Source organism: Dermacentor silvarum, chromosome 10, assembly GCF_013339745.2.
Source record: "Dermacentor silvarum isolate Dsil-2018 chromosome 10, BIME_Dsil_1.4, whole genome shotgun sequence".
Classification (NCBI taxonomy): domain Eukaryota; kingdom Metazoa; phylum Arthropoda; class Arachnida; order Ixodida; family Ixodidae; genus Dermacentor; species Dermacentor silvarum.
The window spans coordinates 115,360,078-115,373,305 of NC_051163.1; the positions used below are offsets into that span (position 1 = coordinate 115,360,078).

Here is a 13,228-nt window from a genome sequence, read left to right on the forward strand (position 1 = left end):
CGCTTGCAAGCCTTTTGACACCTTCATCGCTCTTGAAAGTCACTGCCCAAACGTGGCTCATTTGATACGCCTCTAGGGCGATAACATCCGGCAGTAAGCCAAAGCTAGCCAGTGCGTCGCGGAAGTGCTCCACCCGATACGGCCTGGCACGCACATCAGCATGTAAAAACAATGTATTTAAAACAATCCGACCTGTAGGCAGTTGAGGCAGCAAAACTTGATAGTCCGGCTCTTCTGAGCAAAAATTCCTGATACCGCGGCCCTGCTGGGCCGCTGAAGCGGCTCCTATGGAGCTCATGTTCAACACGTCCGCTCGCTAGCGCGGCAGAAAAAGCACTACACCAGCGGCGCGTCCCATCTGAGCTACACCCCCGACTGAGAGCTATAGGCATACACATATAACCCGACCAGTAAATACTTGCTGACGCTGGCGGAAAAAGAACGCTCTGACAGTGGCGGCAGACCGGTTCTTACGTCGCGCACTGGCACTTAATTAGGCGCAGTGTTTGATTCAATCAAATATAACGCGCCTCCGTGATAGCACAAAAGAAAAAAGAAATTGCGGAGGTGCTGGGTATCGATCCCAGTACCTCTCGCATGCTAAGCGAGCGCTCTACCATCTGAGCTACACCCCCGACTGAGAGCTATAGGCATACACATATAACCCGATCAGTAAATACTTGCTGACGCTGGCGGAAAACGAACGCTCTGACAGTGGCGGCAGACCGGTTCTTACGTCGCGCGCTGGCACTTAATTAGGCGCAGTGTTTGATTCAATCAAATATAACGCGCCTCCGTGATAGCACAAAAGAAAAAAGAAATTGTGGAGGTGCTGGGTATCGATCCCAGTACCTCTCGCATGCTAAGCGAGCGCTCTACCATCTGAGCTACACCCCCGACTGAGAGCTATAGGCATACACATATAACCCGATCAGTAAATACTTGCTGACGCTGGCGGAAAACGAACGCTCTGACAAGGGCGGCAGACCGGTTCTTACGTCGCGCGCTGGCACTTAATTAGGCGCAGTGTTTGATTCAATCAAATATAACGCGCCTCCGTGATAGGACAAAAGAAAGAATAAAAGGAAATTGTGGAGGTGCTGGGTATCGATCCCAGTACCTCTCGCATGCTAAGCGAGCGCTCTACCATCTGAGCTACACCCGCCTTTTTTTTTTATTATTGCCGGTCTTTGACAATTTACAGAGCACACACTAGAGAACAATAGCACAAAAATAACTACAAAACATATTGAAAAACAGAAAAGCCACCTGTCCTACATGGACTGGCGTTGTCTATCTAAAATTCTTTTAAAGCTGTCAAAGGTTCTAGCCTCGACAGCCAATCGGGTACACAATCTTGTGTTTTCTTTATTGCAATAAAGCGAGACATACTCTCTCGAAAATAAATGCGTGCAGGCCTAGCGTCTGGGTCGCAATGGTACCCAGCCATCCTCGCCCGCCATAAACAGTGGAGGCCCTGGAGCATTATTAAATCGTATGGAACTCCGTCCTCATTGTTTATCGCTAGGTACCTTATCCCATGCGGACTCAATGGAAAATCCTTCTTCATTGTCCGTTTTAGGACGTCCCAGAAGTAGACACCTTCCCAGCAATGCAATGAACACATGATCTATGGTTTCAGGTTGCTTGCAGATCAAGCAATATGAGCCCCATGGTACAAGGAAGCCACGTTCTTCCATGAATGTTTTCACTGACAGTGTTCCTGAGTGTAGCCTAAAAAAGAATGTTTTTACCCCAGTAGGCACCTCCATTCTTTTCACCCGTTTAAGGACATCCTGTCCTGGTCCTCCACTGTATACCGCTCTGTACAATGGCACTGGGAATACAATATCGCATACATCTCTATATAACGTCTTTCTTTTCACGCCAGATAAATAATCGAAAGAAAAACGCACAGAAAGAAAGCGCACGCTATCAACAACTTCTTTTCGATAGCCGCGAATCGTTCCTGGCATACTGTTGGTACTAACAATGAGTGCCGGCAAAGCGGCTCTTAACCTGAGCTGTAATACCGTACGCAGAAATGGATCGCGCACATCCCGAAAAAACAAAAATCTATTGACAAGCTGTCGTACAAAAAGATGCGCCAAGCCCAGCCCCCCTTCCTTCACCCGCCTGAACAGGTTTGTTCGGCTACATCTTTCCCAGTTGGAGTCCCAGATAAAAACGGCGAACACTCTGTGCAATCTTTGCACATTTACCCTTGAACAAAACAACGTCTGCATGACGTACCACAACTTCGTAATGAAAAACAAATTACATACAGTTGCCCTTGCGAAAATGGACAGGTTGATGCCTTTCCACCTGTCTGCTTTTTCTTTGTTTCTTTTATTTGGTTCGTCCAGTATCCTCGCTCTGTTTGTAGCTATCCAAGGGAACACCGAGATACTTGGTAGGGATTTTCACCCAGCTCACATTCGCAAAGTTGTCCGGGGCCGAGGACCACTCTCCGTGCCACAAACCGAGGGACTTACCCCAGTTCACTTTACTGCCCGTCACATCACAATACTGTTTCACAACGTGTATCGTTTCTGTTACACTTTCTCTGTTTGTACAACACACGGCGATATCATCTGCATATGCCAGGAGCTTGACTTCTGTGGCTGCCAAGCTATAACCGCGTATTTGATCGTTCTCAGTTATCGCCAAACACATCGTTTCAATGTAAACTGCAAACAAAAGAGGACTGAGGGGGCAGCCTTGACGCACAGAACGCATGACGTTAATGGGGGCCCCCAATGATTTATTCACAATTAAACGTGTTGTGCAGTTCTGATACGCCAATGCCACTCCCTCAGTGATGATGGCACCTACATTAACGTGATCCAGAATGGCAAACAAAATATCATGAGACACACAGTCAAAAGCTTTCTCTAGGTCAAGCTGGAGCACTGCGACGCCATCGTAAGTGAGGTCACAGCACTCGAGCACGCACCGCATCGTGTGAATATTCGAAAAAATTGACCTCCCTTTGATCCCACACGTTTGGTGGTCTGCGACGATTTCTTTGATGACGCTTTGAAGTCTGGCTGCCAAAACCTTCATGAAAATCTTATAGTCGACATTGGTTAAAGATATCGGCCTATAAGATGTCACGAGCCTAAGTTTCTCCGCTTTGTCACTCTTAGGTATCAAGATGGTATGCGCTTTACCAAAAGAAGGTGGCAAAGCTTTGTTCACATACGCATCGTTAAACAGGCCTGTTAGCAGGGGCGAAAGTTCTTTCTTGAAGGCTTTATAAAAACACGCGCTCAGACCGTCAGGTCCGGGTGATTTGCCATTGTTCAAATCATTTATTGCTTTTACGACTTCGTGTTCTCTTATAGTCCCTTCTAATCGGTCCTTCGTGTCGTCACTCAATCGCGGCATGCGACTGAGAAAGACCCTTTTGAACTCATCTACATTAGCTTCTTGATATGCAAACAGTGACTGGTAATACTCTAAAAACGCTCGGCCTATGCTCTTATTGTCTTCGACGAGTGTGCCATTCCACGAGATCTTATCGACATGATTACGTCGACCATGAGCTTTTTCAAGTCCTAGTGCCCTTTTGGTGGGCGTCTCCCCCGCTACTAATGCGTTTGCTCTTGCGCGCACAATCGCACCTTGATAGCGTTCTTTGTCCAACTGTTCGATTTTTTCTTTGAATGGTTCGCATATCTTGCTTATACGCCCCTGGCTCTTCGCACTCCAGCGCTATCAGCTGATTAAGTATCTTTCGTAAGTCTCGTTCTTTCATTTCCCTTTCAAACTTTAAGCAGCTCGACCTTTCTATTGCTTTCATTTTTACCTTTTGTTTGAACCATTCCCATTTCTCTGCTATGGTTTCAGTACTTTCATCGCATACTTCCATAACGGCCTCATGTATTGCCTCTACAAATGGCTCGTCTTTTAGTAGTAAGGCATTCATTTTCCATAGTTCCCAGTTAAAAGATGATTCCTTCTTCTTCATACCGATGTGACACTTCACCAAGCAGTGATCTGAGAACGACACAGGTGCGACAGAATAACTGTGACACATTGGAATCATGTCTTGTGACATGTACAAGCGGTCTAACCGCGCATGACTACTGCCTTGAAATCGTGTATACATCACCTCCCGCTCCCCCTCCAGACAGTCACATACATCGTCTAGTTCACTATCACTAATCAACTTAGAAAGTATGTGACTGCTTTTATCTCGAATACCGGCATTATTGGATCGATCCCGAGCCCTCAAAACACAGTTGAAATCCCCCAACAAAATCATGCACTTATCACGGCTAATGTACTGAAAAAGATTCGAAAAAAAATACAGCACGCTCTTCTACAACATTTGGCGCATATATGCACATAACTCTGAATTCGACTCCACCACAAACAAAGTCGCAAACGACCATTCTTCCCGTCTGACATGAAAATACACTTTCAACCACAAGGTCGGGTAACTTCTTAATAAACAGGACGCATCCAGCTGACGTCCCTACCGCGTGGCTCACCACCGCATAATATCTGGTCGTGAAACGCCTCACCATGCTCCCGGTCTCCTCCTCCCCGTCTACCTTGGTCTCCTGGACAGCTAGAACGTCTATGTCTTGGTCAGTGGCCAACCGTAGGACTTGACTCTGCCTACGCCTAGCCGCCAGCCCTCTAACGTTTAGAGTTGCAATACTGAGTGACGGATTAGGAGCCATGATGAACTAGAGAATGAGGTAGGCCCGGAGCATGGTGCTTACCCCTCACGACCAGCCGTCGGCTAGCCGTCTCCGGGACCGCCCGGTTTCTCGTCGTTGTTTGTCTGCTGGGCTTGGTCCCCAGGCTTTCTGTCGGACGGAACGTTCGGCTTTGGTTTGAAGCTCGAGCGCCTCCCAAGAGGCGATTTCGCCGGCGGCCCATCACTGGAGCTGGTTGCCGCGTTGTCCTTGTCCTCGGCCTCATCACGGGGACGCTTGAAGGTGGCTCCGAGACTAGCAGCCCGGTCACCGTCGATAGCGGCCTCGCTCTGTTGCATCGCTCCATCGTCGTCGTCTCCTTCGTCTTCACTTGCGCCTTCTTTTGCATGGACAGCTTCCGCGTCGACCCGTGCCGGCGCAGTCACTTGCTCCGTAGTTCCCTTTCCGTTGGCGTCAACGCCCTCCGGTACCGACCCAGCTCCTGTCGCTGGGTGCACAAGGTCTCCGGCTCCCTTAGCAGCGTCTTCGGTCTCGACCACATCCATGACGTGTTCTGCTGCCTCTTGACTCGCGGCTGGGCCAGTCGCGGTAGCGTAGGTCTTGACGCATTCGGTGTCAATGTGCCCGTAACGTCGGCACCGGGAGCAGCGTGGCACCTTACACTCCCGCCGCACGTGCCCAGTGCCTTGGCAGCGGAGGCACTGCATCGGCCGACCGGGTACCACCACCAAGGCCAACTCTCCGGCAACACGTATCTGGTGAGGGATATCTTCCACTTTCAGGCCGCTCTTCAGCTTGAGAAGAACAGTCCTCGTGGTGGAACATTTGTCTGCGACACCTTGGACACGCCACTTCTCTCGACTCACCTCTTCTACCTTGCCGAAGGCCGCCAATGCAGTCCGGACGTCTTCCTCGGCCACACCGTGCAGCAGCCAGTGAAGTCTGAGCTTCACCTGCTGATCCTGAGGGTCGACGATCACACATCGCCGCCCCTTCACCTGAAGTTCTTTCAAGGCCAGCAGGCGCTTCGTTGCAGCTGCGTCACTGAGGGTCACCGCCCACACATGATTAACTTGGTAGGCCCCAAGGCACACAATTTCCGGCAGCAGGCTCGTAGGCGTTAGGGCATCCCTAAAATCTTCGACCTTGTAAGGCCTCGCTCGTACATCACCATGCAGAAACACGGTGTTATTCACTATTCGTCCTTTTGGCAGTTGAGGCAAAATAAACTGGTATTCCGTTTCTTCGTCGTTGCTGTACCTGTTTCCGCGGCCAAAAGTAGCCGCTGTCGCTGCCCTTGAAGAGGCCATGATCCCACGAACCGTCACGCTCGGTGGCCGGAAGCAGAATGTCCTGAGCTACACCCCCGACTGAGAGCTATAGGCATACACATATAACCCGATCAGTAAATACTTGCTGATGCTGGCGGAAAACGAACGCTCTGACAGTGGCAGCAGACCGGTTCTTACGTCGCGCGCTGGCACTTAATTAGGCGCAGTGTTTGATTCAATCAAATATAACGCGCCTCCGTGATAGCACAAAAGAAAAAAGAAAAAGAAATTGTGGAGGTGCTGGGTATCGATCCCAGTACCTCTCGCATGCTAAGCGAGCGCTCCACCATCTGAGCTACACCCTTTTTTTTTCTTTATTGCCAGTTACAAGAAATACAGGACTGAAATACATAAATATAGTCAAATGCTAAAGGGATTCTCCTGTCTTGGAGAAAGTAATTCTAAATAAATTTCATATTCAAAAGCAATTCTACACAAGGCAGCCAGTGTGGCACAGGTATTCGTGCTTTCTGTTCTTCTACATATCTGTGAATGCTTTCTTTGAAGTATTGGCGAGCTGCTCTGGCGTCAACATCTGCATTTCGGACGGCCATGCGACATCTCCAGACACTGTGCAATACAATGAGCATAATTAAATCATAAGGTACTCCATCTTCGTTATCGATAGCCAAGAATCGGATTCCTTGAGGGTGCAGCGGAAAATCTTTCTTAAGGGTCCTCTGTAGAATGTCCCACAGGAATACCGCGTCCCAACACTCTAAAAACACATGGTCAATAGTTTCGTCTCGCTTACATATTTGGCAGTGTACTCCCCAGGGCACAAAAATCCCCTTTCTCCCATCCATGTCTTGACGGTCAGTGTCCCGGTGTGTAAACGAAAGAAAAATGTTTTGACGCCTGGTGGTACCATCATTTTCTTGACACGCTGAAGCACATCCTTTCCTCTTGAGGTACTGTACAAAGATCTATATAGCGGCACAGGTAACACCACATCACACAGGTCCCTGTATAACTTTTTCCGACCCACATCACTTAAGTAGTTTGTAGAAAACCGCACACACATAAAACGGGTGGACATAACAACCTCTTTCAAATAACCCCGAATGCATCCGTGGATGCGATCCGTTGAGACAACAAGATCTGGTAGGGCATTACCCAACCGAACCTGGCACAATGTTCGAAGGAAGGGATCTTTTACGTCTCTGAAGAACATAAACCGATTAACTATTTGACGTAGATACAAATGGCCTAACGCCAACCCGCCATCAGGGACTCGCCTAAACAAATTGGTTCTGCTTGTTCGCTCCCATGAGGAGCCCCAAACGAACACTGCAAATATTCTGTGAAGTTTCTGGACATTCATTCTTGAACAATGTATCACTTGCATTACATACCACAACTTACTTATAAAAAATAAGTTGCATACTGTCGCTCTTGCAAAGACTGACAGATTCCAGCCATTCCAGTTATTGGTTTTCTCGCGTAAGTTGCCTATTTCGTTGCTCCAGTAAGGTTCGCTGTCCTGATAATTTTCTAAGGGCACTCCCAAATATTTAACAGGAGTGGTCACGAATCTTAATTTCGCGAAAGTGTCTGGCTCAGACGGCCAATAGCCGTGCCAAAACCCCAGAGACTTTCCCCAGTTCACGCAGCTTCCACTTGAAAGACAAAAACTTTCCACACTTTTAATAACATGCAGACCACTGTCATAATCCGTACAAAAAGCGGCAATGTCGTCGGCATAGGCCAGCAACCTCACTTCTACCTGTTGCAGTTTGAACCCACGTATATGCTCGCTTGCAATAACATGTAGACAAAAGGATTCGATGTACAAACAAAACAGCAATGCTGATATTGGGCACCCCTGGCGCAGAGATTGTAGCACTGGTATGCGCTCACCAACCACTTTATTCACTATTAACTGCGTCGTGCACGAGCTGTACGCCATCGCGACGCCTTCTCTAATAACATGGCCTACATTTACATGGTCTAGTACACACAAGAGAGCGTCATGGGGAACCCTATCAAACGCCTTCTCGAAGTCTATCTGTAGCATGGCTACTCCAGCACCCGTAACATTACAACATTCCAGAATAGAACGTGCCACGTGAGTGTTCGTAGTGATGGAGCGCCCTTTAATGCCGCATGTCTGATGCTTCCCTACAATTTCCGAGATAACAGTTTGTAATCTCTTAGCTAACACTTTCATGAAGATTTTATAATCACTGTTTCTCAAGCTAATCGGTCGATAGGCAGTTACATTTCGTAATTTTACTGTATCATCATATTTAGGTATAAGAATCGTATGCGCAGTAACAAAAGATGGAGGTAGCGACTTAAGCTCGTAAGCTTCGTTATAAATACGCGTTAGAATTGGAGAGACTGTTCCCTTAAATGTTTTACAAAACGCTGCACCAAGGCCGTCTGGACCCGGCGATTTCCCTAAGTTCATGTTTTCTATCGCAAAATCCACCTCTTCATTTGTGATGGGCTGCTCCAAAGCTTCTCTTGTCACATCGTCCAACCGTGTCATCAAGGAAACAAACTCACGTTTGAAAGGGTCGATATAAACTACGCTGCGAGCAAACAACGCACGATAGTACTCCGAAAACGTTCTAACAATTTCGTCAGTATCCTTAGTGATCACACCTGCACGTTCAATTTCTACTATTTGCTGCCTTCGCGCATGCCACTTTTCCGCCCCCAACGCTCTTTTCGTCGGCGATTCTCCGCTTATCAGCCTTTCAGCTCTTGCGCGTATTAAGGCACCACGGTACCGTTCGGTATCGATAAGCTCCAGCTTGCGCTTCACCACTCGTATATCGTCCATAAATTCACCCGGTCTGAGCGATTCTTGATTAAGTAGCAGTTGAAGGTTCGTGCGTAGTGTTTTTTCTTGAAACCTTGCTTCTCTAGCTACTGCACTTGAACGTTCCAGTGCTTTTATTTTAACCTGATTCTTTAATAATTCCCATCTTTCTCCCCAAGGAATTTTGTTGTTTTCCTTGAGTTTTTTAAATAAATCCGTTACTTGCTTCACAAAAACATCGTCATTAATCAGCTTACAATTCAGTTTCCATAACTGCCAATTAAAATTATTCCTTGAGTCTTCTCGACTTGCTATAGTAAAATAAACTAAGCAGTGATCACTCAAGGAGACTGGCGTAACATGATACTGTTGACACAAAGGTATAATATCCAAAGACGCATATATTCTATCCAATCGGGCATGACTCGATCCTTGAAAATGAGTAAATTGGACGGTTCGCGTACCTTCCAAACATTGCCCTACATCTTCCATACCACCACCATTCACAATTTCTCTAAGAATAACAGTGCTTATGTCATTAAAATCTCGTCTGCTAGTTTTATCTGCTGCAGAAAGCACACAGTTGAAATCACCGGCAATAATGACAAGTTTCTGGCAGTCACAGTATTGATTAACACGCTCGAAAAAGGTTCGCCTCTCTTCCGCATTGTTAGGTGCATACACACAAATCATACGCCACTCCTTAGCGGCAAAAAGAAAATCGCAGATGATGAGCCTCCCTGAGTCACAACTTAATGTCGCTTGTATTGATAAGCCCAAGCTCTGGCGCAAAAGAAGGCAACAACCTGCTGACGTCCCTACAGCATGGCTAACCACAGCGTCGTAAGACAACGTAAAACGTCGAACCATGTTCCCAATCTCTACTTCACCATCAACTTTAGTTTCCTGTATAGCCACAATGTCGAGGTCAAACTCAGTCACCAATCGGTACAGCTGACTGTTTTCGTTTAGACGCAAGCCCTCGGACGTTAATCGTCGCGATACGTAGCGATTTAGGAATAGAAGTCATAGTGACTATGAAGAAAGGCTGGGAATCGTGGTGGTTCTCTCAGCAAAAAGCCGCATGCCAGGGCGTCGTGCCATGGCAGATCTTACGCTACGTTAGCGCTGTAGGCGGCGTTGCCGCCACACTTTTACCGGTGGCCACGTTCGGTCGAGGTCTCAGTGAGGGCCGCCGAACGATAGCCGCCTTGGTTGGTGGTTGCCCTTAGCCGTCGGTGTTCGCCGTTGTCTCGTTGGTATCTTCGTGAGCCCGCTTTGCTGCCACACCAGAGCTTGGTGCTTCCGTGACGTCCATACACGCGGACTTGTCCACCTCGGCGTCTTCGGTAGCGTCCTCGGTGTTCTTGTTAGGATCAGCTTTCACATCCGTACCTTGGGAGAGGGGGGGGGAACTCTTCTTCGGAAGACTTGCTGTTGTCTGCCCCCGTCTACCGTGGTCGGCCCAGAAGACGCCTCGACGCTTGAGGTTTGACCTCCCGCCGTTTCTTCAGCATCAGCTTCGTCCATGAGGTGCTCTGACGTGTCATCACCCCTCAAGGATCCTGCAGCACTTGCGTAGCTTTTCGCACATTGGGAGTCCTCATGGCCATACCGTCGGCAAAGCGCACAACGTGGCACCTGGCAGTAGAGCACTGCACGGGCCCATTTTTGCGGCCCGGGCCCGGCCCGGGCCCGTTTTTACATTGGGCGGCCCGCCCGAGCCCGATCAAAACTTTTATGGCAAGACCCAGGCCCGGCCCGGGCCCGGAAATAATCTACGTTACCCGCCCGGCCCGGCCCGCCACCCCTTTAACTTAAGCCCGAGCCCGGCCCGAGCCCGGCCCGAGCCCGGCTCGAAACCGGCCCGAACCCGGCCCGAGACCGAAAAATACATGTTTTTCAGAGTTGAGAAGCCCGAGAATAACTTCGCAGAAAGCCCGAGCCCGGCCCGGGCCCGGCTCAAAAAGCACACGCCGTGCCCGAGCCCGGCCCGAGCCCGTGAAAAAACTGCTCTACCCGGCCCGGCCCGGCCCACGGGCCGGGCCGGGCCCGGGCTTTCGGGTAAGCCCGAGCCCGTGCAGTGCTCTACCTGGCAGTCTCTGCGTATATGCCCACTAGATTTGCAACGGAGGCAAAGTGGGGCCCTGCCTGGTACAACAATTAGCGCAGGTTCACCGGCCACCTTCATTTGGTGCGGTATGTCGTCGATCTTGAAACCCGGCCCCAACTTCAAGGTAACCGTACGGGTCGTAGAGCCCTTGTCGAGAACGCCATGCGCACGCCACTTTTCCCTTGACACGTCGACCACCTTCCCGTACGGCGATAGCGCGGCACGCACATCCTCGTCAGCAACACCGTGGAGCAGCCAGTGAATCTTGAAGCGAATACCTCGGTCATTAGGGTCGACTATCAGGCACTTGTGTTCTTTAACCTTCACGTCCTTCGCAGCAAGTAGTTTCTTCGTAGCCGCAGCGTCCTTGAGGGTGATAGCCCAGACGTGGTTCATCTGGTACGCCCCTAACGTGATAACGTCGGCCAGCACACCAAGATGAAGCAATGTGTCCCTGAAGTCTTCCACTCTGTAGGGTCTAGCAGTAACGTCAGCATGCATAAACACTGTGTTTAGCACAATTTTTCCTGTTGGCAGGTTCGGCAGAATAACTTGGTAATCTTCAGAAGCAGCAAAAAACCTGTTCCCGCGACCCGCTGGGGCCGCTGATACCGCTCCGACGGAGCGCGACATTCCGTGACCGTATCCCTCGAAAGCCGGAAATGGAATCCGAGCTACACCCCCGACTGAGAGCTATAGGCATACACATATAACCCGATCAGTAAATACTTGCTGATGCTGGCGGAAAACGAACGCTCTGACAGGGGGGCAGACCGGTTCTTACGTCGCGCGCTGGCACTTAATTAGGCGCAGTGTTTGATTCAATCAAATATAACGCGCCTCCGTGATAGCACAAAAGAAAAAAGAAAAAAGTAATTGTGGAGGTGCTGGGTATCGATCCCAGTACCTCTCGCATGCTAAGCGAGCGCTCTACCATCTGAGCTACACCCCCCCTTTTTTTCTTTATTACCGGTAAGCAGCGGTACATAGAATACCAACATAACTAACATATGTACAAACACAGATGGACTTCTCATCCGTTAAGTATAAATAATAAGCACATGCAGCCTGTCATATTGTAACAGGCTTTGTTCAGAATTCCTTAAGATTGGCCAGGGGTTCCATCCTGGCCATCCAAGGTGGGGGACACTCTTGTGTTGCAACCACATCAAGAAAACGTCTTATTTGTTCCCGGAAATACACACGGGCTGGTCTTCTATCGGGATCGCAATAGAAGCCTGCCATGCGGGAGCGCCATATACAGTAGAGGCCAGTCAGCATAATCTGATCAAACGGTGTTCCGTCATCGTCATCTATCGGCAAAAATCTGATGCCATGTGGGTCAAGAGGAAATTCTTTCTTTATTGTGCGCTGTAAAACATCCCATAAGTATACTCCTTCCCAGCAGTGTAAAAAAACATGGTCTATGGTTTCAGGTTGTTTGCAAATTATACATTGTGAGCCCCATGGCATGTAAAAGCCTCTTTCTTCTAGGAACGTTGCAACTGAAAGTGTACCTGTGTGTAGTTTGAAAAAGAAACTTTTCATACCTGGCGGTACCTGCATTCGTTTGACGCGTTTAAAAACATTCTGGCCTGGGCCTCGACTGTATATGGCTCTGTACAGAGGCGGGGGAAAAAGGCTGTCCATTATATCGTTGCGCAGCTTTTTCCTTGAGACATTAAACAAATATTCTTTCGAATACCGTACAGCAAGGAAACGAACACTGAATACAATTTCCCTGTAAAAACCAAACACTGCCGCCGGCACACCTTGGGAGCATACAATCAACTCTGGCAACAAGTGCGCGAGTCTAACTCTACAGACTGTTTGCAAAAAAGGATCATCGTTGTTCCGAAAGAAAATAAAACGTCCAACAAGTTGCCTAACAAACAGGTGGGCCAGCCCTAATCCTCCATCTTTCACCCGTCTGAACAAATTATTGCGACAACATCTCTCCCATCCGGAACCCCACACAAACACGGCAAAAACTCTGTGGAATTTCTGCACATTGACCCTGTTACAGAAAATGAATTGCATGACATACCATAGCTTAGCGACGAAAAACAAGTTGCATACAGTAGCCCTGGCAAATACTGAAAGGTATTTGGCCTTTCCACGCCTCAGCCTTCTCTTTAGCACTTTTAAGCTGGCCTGCCAGTATTCGTCACTCTGTTTGTAAGCTTCGAGTGGTGCGCCTAAGTACCTTACTGGCGTTGTTGACCACTTGACATTCGCAATATAAGCAGGAGCCTCAGGCCATTCTCCATGCCAAATACCGAGGCACTTGCTCCAGTTTACTCTACTACCTGTGATTTCACCGAAGTTTTTCACAACATTT

At 48.7% G+C, this 13,228-nt stretch overlaps 4 non-coding genes across 4 annotated transcripts; all 4 read right to left on the reverse strand.

Moving 5' to 3' along the window:
• Positions 1-562: 562 nt before the first annotated feature.
• Positions 563-635, reverse strand: Trnaa-agc (transfer RNA alanine (anticodon AGC)). Its single transcript has one exon. It is a non-coding gene; the product is annotated as a tRNA-Ala (tRNA).
• Positions 636-824: 189 nt separating this feature from the next.
• Trnaa-agc (transfer RNA alanine (anticodon AGC)) lies at positions 825-897 on the reverse strand. Its single transcript has one exon. It is a non-coding gene; the product is annotated as a tRNA-Ala (tRNA).
• A 195-nt stretch (positions 898-1,092) lies between these two features.
• Trnaa-agc (transfer RNA alanine (anticodon AGC)) lies at positions 1,093-1,166 on the reverse strand. Its single transcript has one exon. It is a non-coding gene; the product is annotated as a tRNA-Ala (tRNA).
• Positions 1,167-11,766: 10,600 nt separating this feature from the next.
• On the reverse strand, positions 11,767-11,839 carry Trnaa-agc (transfer RNA alanine (anticodon AGC)). The gene has a single exon. It is a non-coding gene; the product is annotated as a tRNA-Ala (tRNA).
• Between the last annotated feature and the right edge of the window lie 1,389 nt (positions 11,840-13,228).